Source organism: Sus scrofa, chromosome 7 (assembly GCF_054392235.1).
Source record: "Sus scrofa isolate SSC_HxYL_T2T_F1_AM1 chromosome 7, Sscrofa_HxYL_maternal_Yorkshire_Landrace_v2.0, whole genome shotgun sequence".
NCBI lineage: Eukaryota > Metazoa > Chordata > Mammalia > Artiodactyla > Suidae > Sus > Sus scrofa.
Window position 1 is genome coordinate 44,892,813 of NC_139389.1, and position 7,897 is coordinate 44,900,709.

The window sequence follows — 7,897 nt, forward strand, 5'->3', positions numbered from 1 at the left end:
GAAGCAAGAGGTAATATTTATCAAACACCTACAAAGACATTATCTTTTCAAATTCTCTCTGCAACCCCATGAACTGGGCCTTATCATCTCTCTTCTTTTTCTTTTTACAGCCCCACCTGTGGCATATGGAAGTTCCTGGAATCGGAGCTACAGCTGAGGCCGACACCACAGCCACAGCAACGCCAGATCAGAGCTGCATCTGCAACCTACACGGCAGCTTGTGGCAATGCCAGATCCTTAACCCAGTGGGAGAGGCCAGGAATTGAACTGACATCTTCATGGATACTGGTAGGTTTCTTTTCTTTCTTTTTTTTTTTTTTTTTTTGTCTTTTGTCCTTTTATGGCCACACCTGTGGCATATGGAGGTTCCCAGGCCTAATCGGAGCTGTAGCCGCCGGCCTACCCCAGAGCCACAGCAATGTGGGATGCGAGTCATGTCTGCAACCTACACCACAGCTCACAGCAACACTGGATCCTTAACCCACTGAGCAAGGCCAGGGATCGAACCCAAAACTTCACGGTTCCTGGTCGGATTCGTTAGCCACTGAGTCACAACGGGAACTCCTTATCTTCTCTTGATAGAAGGTCAGGAAATGGACTCTGCGATAAAGTGATTCTGTTCCATCACCTTACCCAAGGCTAAAAAACAACCCCACAAGCATTGTGTCTTGTGTGTGTGGTACCTGGAGTCTGTTGAGGCCCAGACACTGCTTCCCCACCCCCTGGAGTTGTACAATGCAGGCCCTGAAGCAACGTGCTCAGGGTTACCCTGCCAGGACATGATGGCCCCAGGATTCAAAACCAGAGCCTCTCAGACTGGAGCCCTTTTCCCCTGCACTGGGAAAATCCCTGCTCCCCCTCAGCCTCCAAGGAGGCCAGACATCTCCCTGCAAAGATCAGATCCTCCCTTTGTGTGAGGAGAACCGTGTGTGCCCCACAAGGTGGTGTCAGAGGCACGAGCCCTTCTCCACCGATCTCAGCTATTAAAAGTGTGAGGAATTCCCAATGTGGCTCATCAGGTTAAGAACTCAACATGAGGATGTGGGTTCAGTCCCTGGCCTCGATCATTGGGTTAAGGATCTGGCATTGCCGCAAGCTTTGGTGTAGATTACAGATGTGGCTCGGATCCCACGTCCCTGTGGCTGTGGTGTAGGCCAGCACCAATTCAACCCCTAGCCTGGGAACCTCCATAGGCCCCAGACGTGACCCTCAAAAGAAAAAAAAAAAGAAGAAGAAGAAAAAACTAAATAAAGGTGAGAATTTTGCCTTCCTGTGGGTGAGGAGGTATGTGGGAAGGGGGTTGAGAAACGAGAGGCAGAAAAGTCTAAGACACACCTGCCCCAGCTCAGCTCACTTGGAGTAGTGATACATATGACGAAAGTGAGCAACTCATCCAGTTTTCCCGGGATTTGCCCAGTTTTAGCTCTGAAAGTCCTGCATCCCTAGAAGCCCTCAGTCTGGCAAATGGATGAGTTGATTCTTTGTCAGTACTGGCTGCGCTGGGAAGAGAGGATTGGAGAAAGTGAATATAGACAGCTCCCAGGGTCAGCATTTTCTACCTCAGTAAAGTGTCCCAACTGCAATAAGAAGCCCCAAATGGCCTGTCTGTGTTTCTTTTATCTCCGGGTCTCCCCAACACTTAATGGGCTCTTTATCAAAATCTACTGAACTGAAATCAGGTAAAATGTCCTTCCTGTGATAGGAAAAACCAATAGGTATACAAAAAGATGCTCAATGCCACTAGTCATGAGAGAGAGGCAATTTAAAAGCATAATGAGGTATCAGCATGGCTATTATCAAAAAGACATACACAAGCTGGTGAGGATGTGGAGACAGGGGATCTCTTGTGCACGGTTGGTGGGACTATAAACTGGTACAGCCACTATGGAAAACAGAATGGAGGACCCTCAAAAAAAATGAAAGATGGAACTAACATGTGATCCAGCAATTCTGCTTCTGAGAATATATCGAAAGGGAAAAAAACACTAACTCAGAAAGATAAGCATGCCCCCATGTTCATAGCAGTGTTATTTACAATAACAATGACGTGGAAACAACCCAAGTGTCCATCAATGGTTGAAGAGGTTGAGAAGTTGTGTTATGTATATATACAATGGAATATTATTCAGCCATGAAGAATGAGGAAATCCTACCATATGTGACAAAAAGGCATTGTGCTAAGTGAAATAAGTCAGAGAGAGAAAGATAAATATGTAAGATTTCACGTATATGTGGAATCTAAAAACAAAACAAAAAACACTCATAGAAAAAGAGATCAGACTTGTGGTTGCCAGAGGCAGAGGATGGGAGGAGAGGGAACTGAAGAAAGGTAACCAAAAGGTACAAACTTGTTAAAACATAAATAAGTACTAGGGCCATAACATACAACATGACGACTAGAATTAGCACTGCTGCATGGTAGACAGGAAAGTTGTTAAAAGGTTCCTAAGAATTCATATCACAAGGAGAATTTTTGTTTTTTTCCCCTTTTCCTTTTCTGTTTCTCATATCTATTGGAAATGGTAGGTGTTAGCTATATCTATTGTGGTCATGATTTCATAATATATGTAAATGGAACCATCACGCTGTATGCCTTAAACTTGCACAGGGACGTATGTCAGTTATTTCTCAATAAAGCTGGGAGAATAGAGTCCTTCTGCTTATGGTAGGGCAAGGGCTGGGGATGTGCCTCCTTCTCAAGCCCTCGCTCCAGGCTCCAGGGATGATGAGCCCACCATCCTCCCAAGAGTCCTTCTCTCTCAGGAAGGTCAGCACTGGTCAGCACAGGTGCCCAGGGAGGCTTCAGATGACCTCACACAACAGGAGGGTCCTGTGAGCATTCCTGGATGGCAGCTAACCAAGGGAAGGGAAGAAGAAATCAGTGGTCAGGAGCAGTGGAAGGACTTGGTTGAAATAGAGGAAAGAATTGAAATCACTGAACAAAATTCCAGCAACAACAACTGCTTACGGTGCTCATGTTCTGTGCCGGACCAAATGCTGTACCTGTGCTGACGGCATCTTAGCTCAGCTCAGTGCATCCCCCATTCTCCTGTGAGTTTGGCTTGATAAACCCCACCCCACAAAGAGTGACCCTTCTTGGAGTTCCCATCGTGGCGCAGTGGTTAACGAATCCGACTAGGAACCATGAGGTTGCGGGTTCGGTCCCTGCCCTTCCTTGCTCAGTGGGTTAACGATCTGGCGTTGCCATGAGCTGTGGTGTAGGTCACAGACGCGGCTCGGATCCTGAGTTGCTGTGGCTCTGGCGTAGGCCAGTGGCTACAGCTCAGATTAGACCCCTAGCCTGGGAACCTCCATATGCCGTGGGAGCGGCCCAAAGAAATAGCGAAAAGACCAAAAAAAAAAAAAAAAAAAAAAAAAGAGTGACCCTTCTGCCTGAGGTCACGTGGTCAGCAAGGTCCGAGGCTGGCCTTTCTCAGCCCCGCACAAAGCCTTTATCCTGGAAGGGAAGAGAGAAAGGAGGTAGGAATATTAGAAGAACGAGATCAAGTCACCCGCATCACCCTCTCCTTCCACGTCATCAGCTCCTTGGTCACCACCCCCTCTGCCTTTCCCAAAACCACCTTTGCGGGCTGCGTGGACGTCCAGGCCAGTGGGTGGAGGGCTGGGGCCAGTGCCGAGAACGCTCCCCTTAGCCATCACCGCTACAGAGGCTGAGGCTTCCTGAACTCACTCCTGACCTTGACAGCAGCCCCGCAGCCAACTTTCTCACGGTGGCAGCTGCTTTCGGTGTAATTGAAGAGGATAGAAAACACACCCCCTCCCTCCCTGTCCCTGTCCCTCTCCCTCTCCGTCCATCTCTCCCTCTCAGTCTGTCTCTCCCCCTCCACCCTCCTCCTCCCCCTCCCTTCGCCCCCCCCATCTCTCTCTCTCCCCCTCTCCCTCCCTCTCTCTCAATCATCTCTCCTGCTGGCTCACCTCGGCATCTGAAATTCCACCAGATTTAGGTCCAGCAGAGACCTAGGCAGTTGATATTGTTTATTAATATAAATGCCCTACCCCCCATCCGGGAGGCTGGGATTTCAAAGCTGGGAACTGGGACAAAGAGATCTGTTGTGCTGGAGGGAGGGATTGCGAGGTGAGACAAGTGGGGTCTTGCCAGAGAAGAGGCAGCCTGGGAGAGGGGGACCCCGGGGAAGGGGGTGTCTCTTGAGAAGAGGGAAGCCAAGCATGGGAGAGGGAAGGCCGGGAAGGGCCCTCGCCTACTCTCCTGGGTTGTGGTTTGGTGCAGCCATGAGTGTGAGCTCAAACACCCAGGGGCGCCGTCAGGAACTAAGCGGTCTCAGGAAATGTGCTCAATCGCATCACCTCCATTGATTTACCCTTAAATTAGGGATAATGGGGATAGCATCTTGCAGGGTTGTTGGAGGCATCAACAAGGTAATCAATCCATGTGGGGTGTTTAACACAGTTCACAGCACTGCGAATGGCCCCGCAAGTGTTTAATGCTATTATTCAAATTTAAATGAAGCCTGGAGCCTGTCTCCACCACCAGCCTCACCAGCCTCCAGCTTCCTTTGGAGTCGGCCCAGGGTCTAAAGGGTCACAGATGCTCTGCGTGTGAATGGCTTGTAAACTCCAACAGTAGAAAAACATCTACAAATTGATTGTGAAAAGATCTCAAGATCCATTTTTCCTTGAAAAAAAAATAAAATCAGAGCACAGAAGAATGTGGGGAAAGTGAGAGAATGTAATATGCTCCCATATCTAGTTAATATGCGTAGAATAACTCTGGGAGAAAACGCAAAAAAATGGTAATATTTTCTCTGAGGAAGAGAACCACGGGGCTGAAAGACAAGGTAGTCCCCGAGTTCTCTTTTATGCATTTCGAATTTTAAACTGTTAAAAATATAGAGACTGGAGTTCCTGCTGTGGCAAAATGGGATCAGTGGTGTCTCTGCAGGGCTGGGACCCAGATTCAATCCCCTGCACCGCACAGTGGGTTGAGGATCTGGCATTGCTGCACTGCAGCTGCGGTGTAGGATGCAGCTGTGGCTCAAATCTGATCCCTGGCCTGGCTCAGAAACTCCATATGCTGCAGGGCAGCCAAAAAATAAAAATAAAATTTAAACATTTTTTAAAAACTAAAAAAAAAAGGCGTTCCCATCATGGCTCAGCAGTAACAAACCTGACTAGTATCCACGAGGATGTGCATTCAATCCCTGGCCTCGCTCAGTGGGTTAAGAATCTGGCATTGCTGTGAGCTGTGGTGTAGGTTGCAGACATGGCTTCGATCCGGCGTTGCTGTGGCTGTGGTGTAGGCCAGCAGCTATGGCTCCACTTTGACCCCTAGCCTGGGAACTTCCATATGCCGTGGGTGCAGCCCTAAAAAGATGAAAATAAAAATAAAAATATAGAGACTTTTGTTTCAGAGCATTGGACTTGGAGTCAGACAAATCTGCATTCAAAACCCAAACCCACTGGCTGTGTGATATTGGGCAGGTCACTTCGATCTCTCTGAGCTTTGGTTTCCCCATATGCAGAACAAAGGTGAGAATAATACAAATATGACAGTTATTGTGAGCATTCACTGAGGCTTTGCTAAAAACAAACAAGCCGACCAACCCATGGGGAAGTGGCTAGAACAAAGGTGTTTTTCAATAAATCTGAGATGGATCTCAATGCATGTCCTCCTACGTGCCCAGGAAAGAGAGAGCACTGTGGGTGAGGTTAGCGACAGTAGGTGAAATGAAAGACATGTCAAAGTAGGAAGCGTCTATCCTACAAGTCGTGAAGGATGGCAGGTCCCCTCACGCATGTGCTCTGCTCTCCGTGCCACGGTTTGCAGTGGGCAGTCACTGCATCCTCCCTGAGGGTCCTGTGACATAAACAAGACAGAGACTCACGGCACAGTTTTATAGACACCGCTATCCCGGGGAGCTGCATAAGGAGTTCCACGGCATGAATCAAGCAGCCCTGGCTGGAGAGGCAACCTGTCAAAGCGGAGCGTGCAGCAGTTCCGGGGAGAACAGAGAACACGCTCTGACTGGTCATTTAATCACGCTGAGCCTCGCGTTCGGCCTCCCCGACATGGAGACCGTGACAACACCTCCTCTGCCAGACGTGAAATGAATTAGAGCTTCGCGCACGGTGACGGGGATGTGGTAGGGGTTCGATCAACGGCAGCTTACCGTTATTTGTGTGGGATTAGTGGTTGAGAGGTTAGCATTCATGGGTGCCCCCAAATGGGACTTAACAACTCAAAGCATCTTTGCCTTTAAAGAGCTCACAGTCTAATGAGAATGAGAGAGAGAGAGAGAGATGGATGTCCATATGGGTATCGTAATCTGTCTCCAACCAAGTTCCCCTTAAATAAAATCCTGGTTTGCACATGTGCATTTCTGCATATGACGACGGTCTCATAAGTGCCATGTCAGTTGCTCCCATTGGCCATGACTTTAAAATAAGAAGGTAAAGGTAGGAGGAGGGGAAAGGTGGTGAGGCATACGCAAAGCAGAAGAGACGTTTTGCAAAGAATCTTGGGAAGATAAAGGAAGGTGAGGGAGAGGTCCATAGGACCTCCCAAGAGCATCCTTTAGGGGGCATCTGTGAGGAGGGGGCACAGCAGGATGGATGTGTGACAGTGAGGTGATGGCAGGGATCTTGACGTAGGGTTGTCACAGACAAGATGAGTGGGGAGGGGAGCTGAGACATGGTGCCCCAGCGGTCTGCGTATGTCGCCTGCAGAGTCTATTTAGTTTTTCCTTAGGAACCGTAATTATGCTAGAAGCTGAGACAACAACCCTGAGTCATAAAGTCAGAAGACATTGACACTGGGATACTGATAACAGCAGAACTTGGCACCAGGGCTCTGCTGGGAAGGATCTCCTTTCATCTTTAGGATGATCTGGAGAACGGGTACTATTTTGTTTTAATTTTTTAAAATTAAAGTGTGTGGTTGATTTACACTGTTGTGCCAATTTCTTCTGTACAGAAAAGTGACTCCGTTCTACATATACATGTGTACATATGTGTGTGTGTATATATACATATATACTCTTTTTTGTGTTCTTTTCCATCATGGTCTATCCCAGGAGATTAGATATAGTTAGATATATATTAGATATATTAGATATAGTGCTATACGGCAGGGCCTTGTTTATTCATCCTGTATGTGACAGGTTGCCTCTGCTAACCCCAAACTCCCCATCCATCCCACTCCCTCCCCCGCATCCTTGGCATCCACAAGTCTGTTCCCTATATCACTGAGTCCCTTTCTGTTGTGTAGATAGGTTCATTTGTGCCGTATTTATCATCCCCATTCTACAGATGGAGAAACAGGCTCCAAAAGAGTGACTTATTATTTCTGTCAAGGTTCCACAGCCACCCCGGGGAGAAGACAGACTCCCCAACCAAGTCTGTCTGTTAGCAAGACTCCTGTGCTCCCTCACTGCACTGTGAGTTGTTAACATACTTTGCGCTGCTATGAAGCCAAAGATATTTAGACACAGCAGCGGTGGTATAGGAATGGATGCATGTGATAACATTTCGTAAATTATGCCCAAAGACATATCAAAAAAAAAAAAAATGAGTACTTTGAGTTTCCGTTGTGGCTTAGCGGTAATGTACCTGACCAGTGTCCGTGAGGATGCGGGTTCGATCCTAGGCCTCGCTCCGAGGGTTAAGGTTTCGGTGTTGCTGTGAGCTGTGGTATAAGTCGAAGATCCAGCTTGGATCTGGCGTTGCCATGGCTGTGGTGCAGGCCAGCAGCTGCAGCTCCAATTCTACCCCTAGCCTGGGAGTTTCCATATGCAGCAAGTACAGCCCTAAAAAGACACAAAAAAAAAAAAGAAAGAAAAGAAAAAAGAAAGAAAAAATGAGTACTTGCAAAAACATGAAATCCCAGTAAGGTCTATCGTCTAGTTGATTGCGTTTCGTC